This window comes from Epinephelus fuscoguttatus, linkage group LG13, assembly GCF_011397635.1.
Source record: "Epinephelus fuscoguttatus linkage group LG13, E.fuscoguttatus.final_Chr_v1".
Taxonomy (NCBI): Eukaryota; Metazoa; Chordata; class Actinopteri; order Perciformes; family Serranidae; genus Epinephelus; species Epinephelus fuscoguttatus.
The window spans coordinates 13,776,113-13,793,338 of NC_064764.1; positions in this window are offsets into that span (position 1 = coordinate 13,776,113).

The following is a 17,226-nucleotide window of genomic DNA, read 5'->3' on the forward strand; positions in this document are numbered from 1 at the left end:
CAGTGGAGGAAAGGGCGGCTGTATTTGAAGTTACCCTGGGCCATTTCTAGCACTAAACCCACCCTTAAGGAATTTATCTATAGACTTCTAAATGTCTTTCATGTGTCAGGGATGAACACAATGTGCTCCTGATTAAAGCTTATTGCTTCTTCTGTCTGACATAACTCATCAACAAAGGCCCAGCAGTAAAAAAAAATTGATTTGGTTGGCGGGAGGTCTGGGCTCAAGCTGAAATTGGGCATTAAAATGACACAGTCCATTGCTCCCACTCGCAATATTCCTCCTCATGTCAGGGGAGACTCTGTGAGACTGTACAATTAATGCCTATGGGCAGAGACTTGCCTCATTCAGTCCCCCAAAGCACGCATCCCAGACAGAAACTAGAGCAGAAAAAAACAAAAATCACACCATTTAATTAAACTCTTGTTGACTTGTGGCTGTATTGTGTGATCTCTTCCATGACAATTAGGTGAAAGTTATAAAAGACAAAGTAATTGAGGGTTATCACTGGATTAAATGGATGGAAAAGAGAAATGGCAGGGCAGGTTGCCCAAAATAGTTTTTCTGACCAACCTGCGCATGTCAGCCCCTCTGTGCGTTGCTTTGACAACTTGGCAAGTCCGATTATCATCAGTGCTTTGCTGAAGGCTTCAAATGTGCATCTATCCGTGTCCCGTATCATGGCATTAAAGCAGTCTATTTCCAGAAGGTCTTTGGCCATTTCCCAGAGCAGTTTTGGTGAAATGAACCTGCCTGTCTTCTGCACTCTGTCTGCCATACGCTACATCTGTCTGTTCCACTGTTGGCTTTGACTACAGTTTAGCCGTCAGTCCACCCCTCTTGAGTGAGACCGCTCATGCACAGAGACACTATTTTTTAGACATAGCAGTTCTAAGGAAAGCAAGTGTTGGGCTGGATTCTACTTAAACTGAAAAGAACGAGTTTGTTAGATGTCTTTTACGGGCACCTTACCCCCCCCCCCCAGTAGGATGAAGTCAGGACCTATCGATATGTGCTGTATTCATGTAATACCAGTGCTTTTGTTTATCTCACACCGCACAGAAACCTAATTTCTTTTGCTTTCCTGGTGATAAATTATGTTTATAGGACTGTGTGGAGAGAATCTATTATCTGGCTGTTTTCAATTCAATACAGAAAGGGAGAAAAATTGACCTCTAGTCCTTTCAGGCACAATAATAAGCATTTAGTGGCTCATAATAGAATACAAACAAACATAGGCACTAGCACAAAATATACAAACAGCCCTATAAGATTTTTCATAAGTGTTCTGCGAAGGTTAGCAATGCTTTAGAAATACAACTACGGTCATAGGAAACATTGTGGAAATAATACAGTGTTAGGCAGAACACATAAACATAAAGAAATTCACAAGCCCTTACCTCAAGTTGATTTTCACCTCTGTGCACTGCAGCATGTATTGGAATTGGCCTTAACAGGGGTGCTGAACTTGTCAACATGCACACAAAAGTCTCTTTCTTGTCGAGACTTACTCTCCCAAGATGCAAACAAAGAAAGATTTTAAGGTTGGAAGGAAAAGAGGGAGCATGGAAATTCATTCTGCACAGTCAAATTGATGTCAAACCCCTCGACGGCCTGCCACGGAACAGATGGTATTACAATATGAGGACAGCACTATTAACAGATCCATCCATTTTGCGCCTGTGTTGGGAGAGTAGCACATCACTGCAGAGGGGTTTACTGAGCCAAAATTGTCAGATGGCCACTCCACCTTTCATGTGAAAAGGGAGTTAGTCTTTGCAGAAAAGACGGCATACACAATGATACACTCTGTGTTCTGCCGTTGCCAAGTGGCATATTGTCACTTTGTGTCTCATGTTGTCTTTTGATTATCATTGAGTACATGATGTAGAAACCTCACTCACTAAGAGCCCATATGCCCTTATCCAGGCTTTGAAGACTGTCTTGCAGAAACTTGTCCACTATGCATTTAGACACTGTCCACACTTAAAGACCACTTTGCAGCTCCCACTGAAGGACTTGTGAGTTATATCCTGTTGGGGAAGAAAGGCTAAGTTAAGTGCTGCATGAATATTTCACATCCCCATTGTCTAATTGCACTTAATTAGTGTGATTAAGAATTTAAGGGTTGCTTCTACAGTGAATCTAGAGATGAAGTGGTAGCTGTCATCTGTGTGGAAAATATAGCAAAAAGATTCTTTGTTATCAGAAGGCCTGTCTGCATTTGCATTTAAAGGTCAGCCGTTGGAACATTACGTTTATAGGGAGGCTGGTATGGGAGGGTGAGAATAATTTTCAAAGTGGGCATTAATTGCAGTATCTCAAATTGCTCCTTTGTACTCTTGCCTAAAAGCTTCTCCAAATATAGTTAAATTCCAAATATTAATCAAATACTCATGTCCTAAAGACATCTTGTACTTGCTGTCCTGGTAAATATCTACTGCCAACAAAAACTCGAATATTACGTCTTTCAAAGTGCATCTGCTGAGTGAGTCTTATCATATTGTGCGATCATTTATTTTGCTTTGTAAAAAAAGTGGTATGACCTTTTTTTTGGATAATCTTGCTTCAGTTTAGCAGACAGAAAAATAGAGCTGATAAGGCTTTTTTATTATTAAATCAAAGGAACCCATTTTAGGATTCTACAGTTAAAAAAAAGGAATTCAAATTTTATATCACCAAGTGTTTAATGAGCATACTTTCTCTGGACTTTCATTTTCATTGCCCTCTCCAGGTTTGCTTCCTGAGTCACAATTCTCATATATTTCTCCTGATTTATGACAAATTTCATACTTTTTTTTTTCTTTTTCATTATCACATCCTGTTTCTGGCTGCGTACAGCATGAAGGAAAGTGTAACGTCGCTGGTCCCTAGCACTCGCGCTTCCCCCTCTCTCCCTCCTTCTCCGACCCTCCGAGGCCACAAAGCCTGGCGCCTGTCAGGCCAGCATGAGTCGGGCGCAGTTGCCAGTGGACAACTTCTCTCTGTGCTGACGGTGTTACATGTATGTAAGTCCGATAGAATGCTCTGACAGGGGTGTCAAGGGGGCCTTGGAGGGGCGCAGCTTGTTCTCCTCCACTGTGTCAGGGTACCCAGCTGTCCTCAGGAGACCGTGAGCCTCCTGTTCCACTTTGCTTAAGCATCCAGGACCCAGGAGTATGTGGGCAAGGGAGGACAGGCTGGTGTGGGTCAAGCCTATATTTTGACCTCCCTGCCATCTCCTAGTACTCTGCTGTCGTACCAGGGTCATGAACCAAAAACTAAACCAAATTAAATGTATTTAAAATGAAAATGCTGATGGAGTGTGCCCTTTATTTTGTTATTTTCTTTCTTGAAATGTCATCAGAATGCAGGAAACAAAATCTCTGAAACTCAAATTTTTTAGACCCCCCGCTGTCATGTGGGAATCCTCCTTACCTTTAAGTTCTCAAGGTTGGCAAGTGCAGATCGGTACCACTCTCTAAGTACAGCACAAGGCACAGAAATAACCAAATAATTATTGTCATATCACAGAAAGTTCAAATGCTTTTTTTTTTTTTTTTTTTTTGGAAATACTTCAGTTTCTGTAAGTGTTTTCAAAGAATGAAAGTAACCTAGACATCTATCTAGTTAACTGCCAGTGAACAATTTAATAAACATCTCCCCAACAATAAGTTGATGTCACGATGAGAATATGCTTTCAGGGAAACAGAATATGAAGGCTTTCATTTAGAACAATGCCTGTTTTGCAAGACACCCTCGCAGTACAGCCGAGAATGATGAATGCAGACTTGTGAACCTCTGGGGACACAGGTGCTGCATTTCATTTCACATAAGGACCACTGTGGAGCTGGCATTATATTTGTTGGACAGCTTCACATTTGCTAACTCATTTTTAGACTTCCAATGTCACAGTCAATATCCCTTCATTTCAGCTGGTTAGCTAGTCGCAGGTTTGAGGACATTGGGGATATTTATCAGTGTAACATTGCTGTCAAATGCACACAGACTGTGTATCAAGCTCAAGGATAGTACGCTTTTTAGTTTGGTATTATTAAACTCTTACACAACCCTTAGTGTAAATAAAATCATCATAATGATTCTACCTGAGTCACTCTCCCTGGCCACCTTTACTTTAGGCAAGGACAAGACAGACTGCTGCAGAGGGACTCTGGAATGGTAAACCTGGCCCACAGTAAGTGATGCTTTCTCTGCCTTGTTGTAATGCACAACGCCAGCTTTGCCTGGCTCCCCCTTAGCCAGACCTCTCACCTTTTCACCTCACTTACTCTCCTCATGCAAGGAGAGTACCCAGCAGTATGTGAGTGTGTAAGAGGGTACTCACATCTGATGAGATGCATTGGCTGGACTGTAGGACTCTGTCTGGAAGGCTCTGATCCCATTAGAGCAGGTCATCAATGCCCTGTTTGGTTCCACACCTGCTGCAAGTCATAAAACCAAGGGACAGAAACTCCCAAGATTCCTTCCCTCCAAGATCTGCCAAAGTTTGCCGTGAGCCTCCTTAAAGCTACAGTTGGTAACTTTTATACCAAAAACTTTTTTTGTCATATTTGCAGAAACTGTCACTACATCCAAACAGTAGTGCATGAAACAGATAGTGTGTAAAAAAAAAAAAAAAAAATCATGTTCCTCCTCCTTGTAGTGCTTGTAATGGTATTTCCTAAAATCCACCACCAAGTGAAAGAACCAATCAGAGCCAAGGAGTCTCTAACGGTGTGTCCACACTAAACGCAATGCAAATTTTAGGGTTGCGTTACTCGCATGAGTTTGAATGCTTTAATATTTTGTGTTGATTCATACGTGCTAATAACTTGTCATATGCATGTGCAATCATTGAATCAATGAATGAACTTTCGCCATACATCCTTGCCACCGTACGTCTCCAGAGGATTTCAATGCTGATTGACTATTGCGGTGCAAATTGGTCGCTGAAGATCAGATTATTCAACTCTTGCGAATAAGCATGTGACATGATCTCGTGCTACTTAATTCACGGCACTTAATTCACATATTTCGCATCATTTCCAATGCATCCATCATTTCCATCGTGCTGCCTGGTCCCAACATACATCTAATTCACTCAGACAAATTGTGTTATTTGCACCTGTCACAACACAGGTGTCACAACATGTCAGTCACCGCTAATGAACTGTGGTCAAACTAGGCAGTGCTGATCAAATATGAATCAAGATACTGTTACTGCATTGCCTATTTTTTGCCTTAGATATTTTCAAATAGATTTTAGCATACTGTTAATCTGTAATATGGGAAAGTTGGTCCAACCACTGGGCGTTGCTTCATTTTGGCAATACTGTTTCAACATGGCGGCGGGGGCACAAACATTCTAATTTTACAGCTACACTAGGGCTATAGTCAACCCAAGAAAATCTTGGTTGACTAAAGTCGCATGTAATCTTCAACTAATTGATTAGTTGTGGGGGGGAAAAAAAATCTGCACATTATTTTTACATCTGCGGTGGTGTGTCTGTGTCACTCTGCAGTTACACCTCCAAAACACTAGTTGGTGGTGGAGGGCTGTGTTAAGTGCTGTAAAGTTTAGTTCAAATCAGACTTTATTTATATAGTTGATTCAAAACACACATTAAATATGGCTTAATAGAGACATTGTCAAACACAAATACGCAAATTGGCTTCACTATAAATTGCAGAACTGACAGACAAACACTTGTCTTTATCTGGACACATTTCCCCCACCAATACAACATACTAACGTTAATAGCACAAGTCTATGGCATTTTACATTGTATAAATTAGCCTAGCAACTAGCAATCTTTCCCTCATCTCATATAAAACTAGGGACAACAGCAACATTTAACAAAGGTAATGGCACTCAATTTGGCTCCATTGCAGCTCACAAGATTCGGGAACTGCCCATTGGTTCGACAGCCCATTGGTTCGACATCCCATTGTTCCGGCCATATTAAACTCATTGTTCCGAAGTCCGTTCCGAAATCATCATGATGCCCTGTGGTTAAGGTCTGGTTAGGTTTAGGCACAAAAACCACTTGGTTAGGTCAGGAAAAGATCATGGTGTGGGTTAAAATGAAAAAGAAAGTGACAAACACATAAGCCGTGAGCCTGCTCCGCCTCAAGCCGGTCACGGCGCACCATACGCCCGCTGCAAGCCGTTCAGCACCGCGGACAGTCGGACTAATGGGATGTCAAACCAATGGGCTGTCGAACCAATGACATGGACCCCAAGATTCACTGATAAAACAACTGTCTTATACTAAACACGTTTTCCAAGCAAATACAACATGCTAACGTTATTAGCGCCAACTTATGGCATTTAACATAGTATTCATTAGCCTAGCGACGAGCGGAGATTTCCTCCGTTCATATGAAGCCAGGTTAAATCCTGAAGTATAAATCCCTAAAGGATAAATCACGCATGACTTAAAATGCTATTTTAGTGGAGGCTTTACTGTCTTCATGATTTATTTTTTCTTATCTGTGAAATAAAAGTAAATACAAGCTTCGTTTCCACTGAGGGAAATGGTTTCAGCTTACAGAAACAGACAGGAGGTCTGTGTCATCACGACGCTGAGCGTGAAGGTGAGGGTGGGCGAGTTCAACTTTCTGTCAACAACGGGGTATTTTGAAAACACCCCCATTTTCACAGTGCCTGTCCCCCTGCCGCAGGAAATAATGGATTAATCCTGGAAAGCTGTTGATGTAGCACTTTTCTCCTTATGAAGGTAACACGGCGATTATTCGACCAATGAGAATTTGGTCGGACGAGAGCATAGCAACCAAATGATCGAGTAGTCGACCAGGAGACTACAGCCCTAAGCTACACAGCACACTAATATGTTTCTGAAATATCAGAGGTAAGACATAAACAATGCAGTAAGAAAATATTGTATAATATTTGATCAGTGCTGCCTAGTTTGAGTTTCATTGCAGTTTACAAACAGTTATTGACAGCTGTATTAAACTCCTCGACTCTGCTTGGTTTTCATCTCTGTGTGGTGGATTCTCGCAAATGCCATTAGAGGCACTACAAGGGCGAGGTGGAATATGATGTTTTGTTTCCACAGGCTATCTGTCTCATATCCTACTTTCTGAATGTAGCCATAGTTTCAGAAAATATGACAAAAAGTTACTTTTATAAAAGCTGGCAACACATTTTTGTTTTTTGGAATATGACATGCATGTTAATATTGCTTAGTTTTGGTGTTTAAATGAAAACTGACATTTATTAGAGCAGCAATAACTGTCAGTATGACCTTTGTACCCACTTCATATGGCATGGCATGCTTAGATACTGAAACACGCAAATTTAATTATAGAAATATCTGGTAATAGAGATGCAACCTCAGGCTTTGTGCCAGCCTCAGCCGCTGCCCTGTAACCCAAACCTATAACTGGAACATCCTTTTGTTCACTCTTACATATTTTCTTCTTCTGCTGATGCTGCAACGACATGAAACGCTATGTTTCTGCAGAACTAAAGAAGCGGAGATGGAGCAGCAAAACATCAGCCCGTGGATTTGTGTGGTCAATCAATTAGCTCGTCCAACACAGAACCCATCTGCAGCAGAGACCTCTAATCTCCCTTCCCATCTAGCCCAGCAGTTACCCTGGCAACATCTTCAGTTTTGGTATGTGTTGGTGACCTTTTTTTTTGCACCATTTCCTACCTTGAAGCCAAGATATTTGTCAGGGCAACAGTTTTTCACTGGGTGTTACAAGATGTGAGATCTGCTACAGAGTTGTCATGTACAAGATCATAAGAACAAAACTGGAAAATAACAACTGAGGTCCACTCTGTTATCACATTAGAAAGGTGTTGAAATGTTTAGTCATTACTTTATTTACTTTAACTCATTTTAACACATTGGTGAGGGGTCTAGGCAGTTTGCAAGTGTCTAAAAACAAAGGGAGAAGTACATAACCCACAGCTATCTCCAATAAAAGCAAATAAAGGCCTATGCCACAAATGAAGATCTGAAAAAAAGAATCAAGTGTTTTTCTTCACCACATACTGCGTATCAGAAAACATCTTGGTAGTAAATTGATATCACAATGAAAACCAATGCGTGGAAAGTACAAGACAAATCCATCTGCTCTCCAAGGCTGACACAGACACAAAAAAAGTAGCTGTCCATGGTGCATTTCAGCACTGTAGACAGCTTGTCTCGTCTCATCGTCCTCCGCTTATCCGGGTCCGGGTCGCAGGTGCAGCAGCCTCAGCAAAGAAGCCCAGACAGTCCTCTACCCAGCCACCTCCGTCAGCTCTTCCGAGGGAACCCCGAGGTGTTCCCAGGCCAGCCGGGCGATGTAATCCCTCCAGCGTGCCCTGGGGTGGCCCCGAGGTCTCCTCCCGTTTGGACATGCCCAAAACACCTCCCAAGGGAGGCATCCGGGAGGCATCCTTACCAAATGTCCGAACCACCTCAACTGGCTCCTCTCGATGTGGAGGAGCACCGGCTCTACTCCGATGTCCGAGCTCCTCACCCTATCTCTAAAGCTGAGCCCAGCCACCCTGCGGATGAAACTCATTTCAGCCGCTTCTACTCGCGATCGAAGCTCGTGACCATAGGTGAGGGTTGGAACGTAGATCGACCGGTAAATCGAGAGCTTCGCTTTCTGGCTAAGCTCCCTTTTCACCACAATGGACCGGTTAAGCGTCCACATCACTGCTGACGCCGCCCCAATCCGCCTGTAGACAGCTACTTCTATTAAACAAAGACCACAGAAGAAAAAGTCGGCAACGTTATCTTAGTCACTGTTTATATACACTTTGAAGGCTTTTTAAATACAGGATTTTTCAATCCTCTATTCACTTTTCTATCTGTGGATATTGTAAGAATCATTAGGCATTGAGTTTTCGAAGACGTAGAAGGAACACAAATTCAAAAGAAACACAAACTGGGACTTTGGTGATTGAATTAAAAACACCAAAGGCTGAGTCTGTAGTCATTGCACATCAAGAAAATGTTTCAGTTAGTCAAGGATTAAGGTCAGCTACTCAGGTAACACAGTGTGTGTTGCCATCCAGTGTGCAGTGTACTGCGTGTCGTCAGGAACAATTAGCCTTCTATTATAGTGTGGACAGTACTGTGACCTCAGGGACCTGTGCTCTCTGCAAGAATGGGCCTGTTCACAAGTAGTCCAAACAGAATGTATCTGTCTGATGAAGGGGAAAAAACAACAGAAAAAGATCATCCTTTCAAACATCAACCCACAGATATTTGGGAAGGAAAAGGCATTGGCTCTGGTTAGCTAAGCATGACTTACTGGGGGGATGTCTTTCAAGAGTTAGGGTTGAAGGTTATCCACAACTGAAGCCTTGTATACTCAGTAAACTGATAGACATACAGGAAACATTTTAAAGGTCAGGGGGTTTTGATCATGTTATTTATTTAATCAAATGTCCCTTGAATATAAGGCCATTAAGGTCAAGAATTTCATAAAATAAGTGTGCTGTTGAGCTAAGCAATACTTCAGCATTTAGTGACTGCACTGACATAGAGGGAAAAAAAGTGCAATAAATTTGGTACTACATTTGACCCTGCAAAAGAAAGCCATTCAAAAGCATTCGAACCACATCGAATACACCCATTTAAAATGGCTGGTGCAAACCTTACCCACTGCTTCACAACAGCACCTCCTTGAAAGGCTGGAGAAAAAAGATCAGATCTAGCTTTAATCTGTAATGGATTCAGAAACTGGCAGAATCTGTTGCATTGTTTCAGCAAACACCAGCAGAGTAAACCTCACTATCATGCAGAGTCCATAGACGCACAGAGGGTCATTAGATGAGCAGTCTCTTGGCTCAGAGCTGGGCCAGGAGACAAGCAAAGACAAGGCAGATGGTAGGTTCAGTGAGGTATGTGGAAAGGCAAGGCTGAGAATTTTGAGGCCACAAATATAATGAGGAGATTATTTTGATTTCAGTCAAAATTGTAGTCAACTGTTGAACTTTCTTGGGAAAACGGATCCCCTCTGGCGAACTGGTTAATGCACAGTCATGACTATGTAACTGTAGTCCACATTGCCAAAAATAATGAGTTTCTCAACTTGTTTGGCAAGAAAAAATAGTCAGAGATGTTGCAGAAACCATCAGTTCTGCAGTAATTCAGCAGTCCTTGTTGAACTTCTTGTACCCGTTGGCCCAGGTACAAGGACTCTACACTTTATTTTCATTCCAGCTTTCTTAAGAGTATCCTTAACTGTGAATTGTGCATGAATCCAAACCGAAATGTGAGCTGACTGTATTGTTTTGCTTTTGCTTGACTGTAACAGGAAATCTTTAATGGTGTTCTGTCTTGATTGCGCTTTTCTTTGGGGAAGAAAAAACGTCTCAAGTGACGACGAGCTGTGCACAAAGGATGGGTTGACCTCATTAACCCAGTGTGTCCCAGTGTGTTATGAAAACCCTCCACACCTCACACTTTGCAGTCTTAATGGGTACTTCAGCACTGTTGGTAATTACCGGAAATCTGTAACACAAGTAGGAACCTGGAAAGAATCCACAGACCACAAGTGTGAGTGTTGGGACCGAGCCAGACATTCCATTTAGTACCATCAATGATGTCTCTGGATGTTCTGTATCGTATTACTATCAGTCTTTTGTTTAACAGTGCCGAGGACAGAGCTGAAACTAATACAGAGGTCACCTTTGATTTTTGCTGATAGGGAGGGAGCGTGCTGAGACACTAATGTAATACGCCATCTATTATCTGTTTGCCATTGTCTTCAGTAGATTTTTTGAATATTTCTTTATGATGGAAACATCCTTATCAAATATTGCAGTCTCAGAGGCTCAAAAGATCTTATTAGCTCTGAATAATTTTCAATGTGCTGTGGTCAAAGTCTACACTGAGGATAATATCATGCAGTATTTATTTGCCTGTGGTCCCTAATCTAAATACCGAGTACATTTCTTCAGTACATGTTGAGGATAGCAGTGTCTCTACAATGTCCGCTATTCTATTAACCCTGGACCATCTCCCTCTAGCGCTTCATTAACCACCATCAAACATAATCAAAGTAAAGCAGTGTTTTCATCTCCAATACCACCTATGGTCCTTTGCAGCGTATCCCTTTGATTAGCTTTGGTTTAGTATTTTGTCTGAATGTTGAATGGGAATTATTCTGCATTTTTGTCTTGATGGTGGAATGATAATACTTTGTTGTTCAAATAATCAAGGGGTAAGGTACTTCAGGCAAATCACCTCCTGAATACATAATGCCATCTCCACCGATACAATACACCTGAGATTTCATGCAGAAAATATTAAAACCAAAAAACAGAAACACAAAATAAACTAGGTGTGACCAGGGAGAATAAATAATAACTGTTAGCAGAGTGTTGTCCTTTCTAAGATACACTCAGAATCGTGCTTCCTTGATATATCTCACATAGTTTTGCCATTTTCCCATTAAAAAAAATATCCCCTCAATCTGTGGATTGTTCTCAGCTTTTTAGAGCATTCCAGAAACTTTTGATCCCACTGCTCTCATTAGCGTTATTTTTGGCCATAGCTTGAAAATGCTTAATTTTTCAGTGCCTGGTAAAACAAATGTGTACCAACAAGGACTAGTGGTAACAACAAGTGTAGTTTACTACACTACACTACTACTACATGTCTAAGAATTCTCCAGGTGGCAAACACTTCTCACCTTGAGCAGCTAATTTATTAGTAATGCAACAGAAAGGCAGCTGGTGTATGTGTTTACAGTGCAGCCAAACAAACTCACATTGTTTTGGGAAAAAGTCAGTCAATAATTTGCCTTTTTTTTGTTTTGTTTTTTAACATGCCATAACCTGCCGCAATCTGATTTTATGCTGCACACAGCACAAGTAGTTTTCCAGCAAGCACAGTAAAAGCAGTTGTTGCTGAGTAGTTGAAGGTGTGCAGCCTGTCCCTAGCAGCTCTTCATCTAACAGCTCACCATGGCTGCTGCATCTTGTTCCACTACTCGCTGCAATATTCAAAACTGATCTGCTGTCAAAAAAATGCAGAAAATGACCGTGTTTTATTTTGCAGATGCATTTTTAATGAGTGAGAGCTGTTAGCACTAACCTCTGTTACAAATACATTCACAATGAGATATAATTGCCCTGGATTACATGCATACATCGTGATCTGTGAATCCCCTGTGTGTAGATAGGCAATATGAGTCCCACATCGAAATAGTGGAGTCCACCGCTGACAATGAAAACTACTACAGGGAGGGAATTACAGAATGTAAATACATTGAATGGATGTTGGTGAAATAATGCAACCTGTAAACAATATCGAAGACGGGGTTTGATTTCATAAGATTCTTGAGAACTAAACTTAAACCCACTGTACCTGCACAGTGCGGCAGACAACAAAGGGAAGCATCCAGCATTTTAATAGTCAGATCAGTTTCCCTAAGGAGGTGCCTTGTTTTCATTGGTCAGGTGGGCACAAACGTGGCTCCAAGTGAACGCTAAAGTCACTTTTAATGTTTTTGCTACTGGTTGCTGATGAAGGTCAAAATAAGTCACTGACTACATGCTGCTCCTAACATATATTATACTTAAATCCTAGATTTCAAACCCAATTTATATCCTACTGTTAGTAAATGAGAAAAATAATAAGCAAACACAATTCCACACTTTCATCTGTGTGTGGCAGTTCAGTGTTTGCTCATAATACAGCAACAGATAGAAAAAACAGAATTCATAAAAGCTGTTATATTCAGTATGTTCTGAGATGTTGGTGATGTGGGCTGCCTCTCGCTATCACTTCATTTACAGGGAAATGAAGATCAGAGAGGTGGTGGCTCATTCTCATCCCACCCAAGTGAGATTAAAAAATGTTGAATCCCAATACAGCCACGTTCTCTGGGGAGAAATCCCAGCGGAAGAAGCTCATTCCCCAGAGTGGCTGGATGGTAGGAACCTCGCCCTTTGATAAGCTATCATCAGCTGTCTCTGCTCTCAATCAGTACATATCCACACTGCTGCCTGACTCCTGCTCACTGGATTCTCTGCCTCAGCGATGGGAGGCAGCATCAATACTGTTTCCCCCACATTGCTTTGAGAGAGGGCCCATTCTCTCTGAAATCGATTGAGGAATTCTCAGAAATTGAAATTGAAACTCTAAACTGTTCAAATAAGTAAAAGAGAGAAGTTTTTTATTCTCTCTGGAATAGCTTTTGTCCCTAACACCTATTTGATAACTTCAGGGTAGGAGAGTTTCTGTTGGGAATGAAAAAAAATGTGTTATATAGTTAAACTGATTTGCTAAACTGTACATTTTGCTAATATTGATATGTTTAGTTTGGTAACAGTGTCTCTTGAAAGGGCATTTGTTGGATATTTCTGGGGTTATAATGATATACAGTTTAACCCCTGGATGATTTTAAAGTGATTATACATGAATACTGCCCTGTTGTCTTTAGATTATAAATCACACAGATGTTTCTGCAAATTCCAGAGATTACCTGACAAAGGGGTCATATTATGCTCATTTTCAGGTACATACTTGTATTTTGGGTTTCTGCTGTTTACATGCTTTGAAAAAAACACCTTATTGCCCTCATGCTGTTTGTCTAGAACAGATGTTTTCACCCTCTGTCTGAGAGGGCCATCTCTTTAAGCCCCCCACCCGAAAAAGCCCCATCTGCTCAGATCAGTCACCATTTCCCTGCCTTTCATATCTCGGTGTCTCTGCACTGTCATTCCAGTACGAGAATGACTGTAACGGACTATAGCAACACTTTTTCTGACATTTGCATGTAGCTACATGTAGCAGTGTAGGCCTCATAATATAAACAGCAGCATATGGCTATATAAAGAAATACTTTAAACACAGGGAAACGGGCTAAAAATAGGCAATAGACTTCATTGCCATTGACAATAAATAAGTATACATGTTCAGTGTCAGAAACGCACAGCAAAACAGGCTAAGTAAACAGCAGAAAGCAGCACTGAAGCCAGTGAAAATGTTATGATGGTTACTTCTTTTTTTTATATCTATTACTTATTCAGTTTCTCTCTCAAACAAACAAAGGTTATATATCCTTGTTCAAGGACGTTAATATGACCATTGATGGGTTGTCATACTTTTGAATGACAAAAAGACAAAATGCAATAAAGTTTGAGACACACCAAACACACACATACACAACATCAAGGCAATACACATAAAAATACTTTCCTTGGGCAAATATTGGCCTTCATTAATACAATTTCAACTCTTGAGAACAATTGTCACACTTTTGAATTCAGTATACTAGAGGAGGACAGTCTAAGGTTATTTCTGGGGAAATTGGATCCCAAAATCTATTGACACTGTTCATTAGTAATTCAGTTTCCAACTTACAGCATCTGCAGCATCATTTCAGAAGAAGAGATGAGAAAACCGTACAGCTGGAGCAGTAATTTTGTGTCTTTTTCTTTCTGGCCTGCATGTCAATTTCCACACCACCTGTCACCGGGGACTGCAACATCTGTCAAATACCTTTTCTGTCACCTAGACATTAACCAATTTTCTTTCAATATTCATCTTTATTCATCCCCAGAGGCAAAATTAAAAAGCTACTGTCTGTCTGGACCATCAGCTATTAATGATCTTTCCATTTAAATACAACTAAATCGTTTTTTAATTTTGCAGCAAATAACCCACAGAACAATTTGGATTAAACTGGCTAATATAAGGGTGAAGATTAATTTTTATCTTAGGTTTTTTCCAATAAGGAACAGGACTACATACAAAAATACATATTTTTTCAGTGTGTAGAGGTCAGGTGAAGAGTGTGACTGGCTTCCTTGGGCTATATTAAATAGTTCTGTGCCAGTCCATCAAAACATCTTAAACTTTAATGTAATCATAGAAAATGGCCAAAGCGGTTTATTTTGTTTTAATAAGTGTTTATGGAGCACTTTTATGCCCTTTTATTGACAGTAGAGGTGAGACAATTAGAGAGAGCAAGGAGGATGATGTGCAACAAATGTTCCCAGCCAGATTTGAACTGAGGATTACAACAAGGCCCCAAAGATGCCCTGCTATAAGGCAGATTTTAAAGTGCAAGGTTGCCCAGCTGCAAACTGTCAAAAACACAATTTGCTTATATGCTTATTTTTCACAAAATAACAAATTGAATATGTATTAGGAATAACTCTCCCAGTTAACAAGAAATAAAACAATAGTTCATATTCACAGCCAGAGTTCATACAAGGTACACTGCACAGTATGCAAAAGAATAGAGAGATAACATCAGGACTTCAAAGTCATGCATAAACCCTAATTTAAGCAGACACTGCAAAAGATCTGTGAGCCAAGGTGTTTTACAGATAGGTACGTAGTTTGAATTAATCTACTCTGCAATAAAAAGAAGTGATCTGTCATTATAATCTACACTGAGAAATTTAGCCTCTTGTAGGGAAAGTGAAATTCAATTTTCTCAGCAAGTAAATTGTCAGTGTCGGACTGAAGCATAGAGGACAGCTGCACAGAATCCAACAGTAATAAACTGGGGATATAATGTTAAAGCTGGGTGATGGACCTTGAAAGTTCCTCCTCTTGTGACATATCTGAATGAAATAAATCGACATTTGATTATGCATCCTTATATTGTCAATTAGACTGTTATTAGGTACAGTCATGCCATACTGATCCAGGAGTAAACAGATGTCATATCAAGGACACTAGAGGAGAACTGTAGGTATTGTGTGTGTGCCATTACCTGAAACATTGCTTCATCTGAGCATTTGTGTCCCATTGACTTTGAGACACGGTGTGATAAACTAATATAACGTGGAATCCAATGGAACCATTAGCCCATTAAAATGTAAGCAGATGCAGAATCGGGCAGATGTTGCTTGTTAGTCTCATTCAGTCTGAATGATCCACAACAAATTGTGTGACGCAGCTGTGTTACTCAGTACAAGATTTTAATTATTGCAGATGTTTTTTAATTGTAGGTGGATTCATGGCTGGGAACATGATTACAGAAAGTAAGTGAATGGAATTTATAAGATTGGTAACCACATTTGTGTTGGAAGACTTCCAAAACAACTTCCTACAAGAACTTAATTATGAATAAAATGAATAACATAACTTTGTATTTTCTCTATAAAGTTGTTCCTTGGCATACCAATGAGACATCTTTGCAGTTCTTCTGCAAAATGTTTGTAACATTCTGTTTAAAGGATAATGCCAGTGTTAGTCTGCATTTTTCCTATTATCACATTCAATGAAAAGACCAAACCAAAAACATTATGCTCCTTCTCTCAGTACTTTCCAACTTGTCTACCCTATCTGTGGCTCCGTGCACAAGCTTATTTGTGATTACTAAAGATGTGAATCTTTAAAAACAGCTCCTAAATGTGTGGTATTATTATTATTGAAAAAGGCTCAGGAATTTTTGTCAAACAACTGGGCATTGTAATTTTTAACAAAAGTTACTCAAATAGAACAAAAAAGTGCATTTGTTGGGGACTTATTTCATCAGCGGATTGACCCACATTTTGATGCATCCAGAATCCAAACTATCTCAAGACTTATCCTTTGAAGGTCCATTGTATATGAATTTGGGAGATTTAGTGACATCTAGCTGTGATTATTGCAAATTGCAACCAGCTGAAACATCGGTTAGAATTCCTTCACTGTTCATTGCTCTAAATCTCTCTTTGCAAAAGGGCTGCTGACTAGACTGACACGAAAACGCCATTAGATTTAGTAGATATAAACAGTTCATTCTGAGACAGAAAAAAGTTGTCCTTATTTTCAGGTGATTAAACACTAAACTAAACATATATTATATTATATTGCCAATATATTTCCCTAAATTCTACACACTGGGCCTTTAAACTCACAACTATGTTAGGACCCCCTGCTGTTACGCTCCTGCCATTCCTAAAGCCTTGCATTACTCATCCATCACTGCAAGCAATAATATCCCCTCAGTACTAAGCACTATACCTACTATATATATGTCAACTGGCAAATCATTTAAAACTTGATAACTTGGCCAACTCTAAGTTCACCCAGATGTGCATTTGCTTGCACAGTGTGCATAATAATGCTTTTAAGACTGAAACCCGAACCTTGGAAACAAACAGAGAACAACATAAGTGCACAGAGTTGGAGCAGGGGCGTGCCATGTGTACTTGGGACACTATACAGTAATTGTTGGGTTTTAAGCTCAAGTAAGATGCTATGCTGTCACTTCTTTCTCTTCAATTGCATGTTCTGTCAGACTGTCAATCATAAAGCA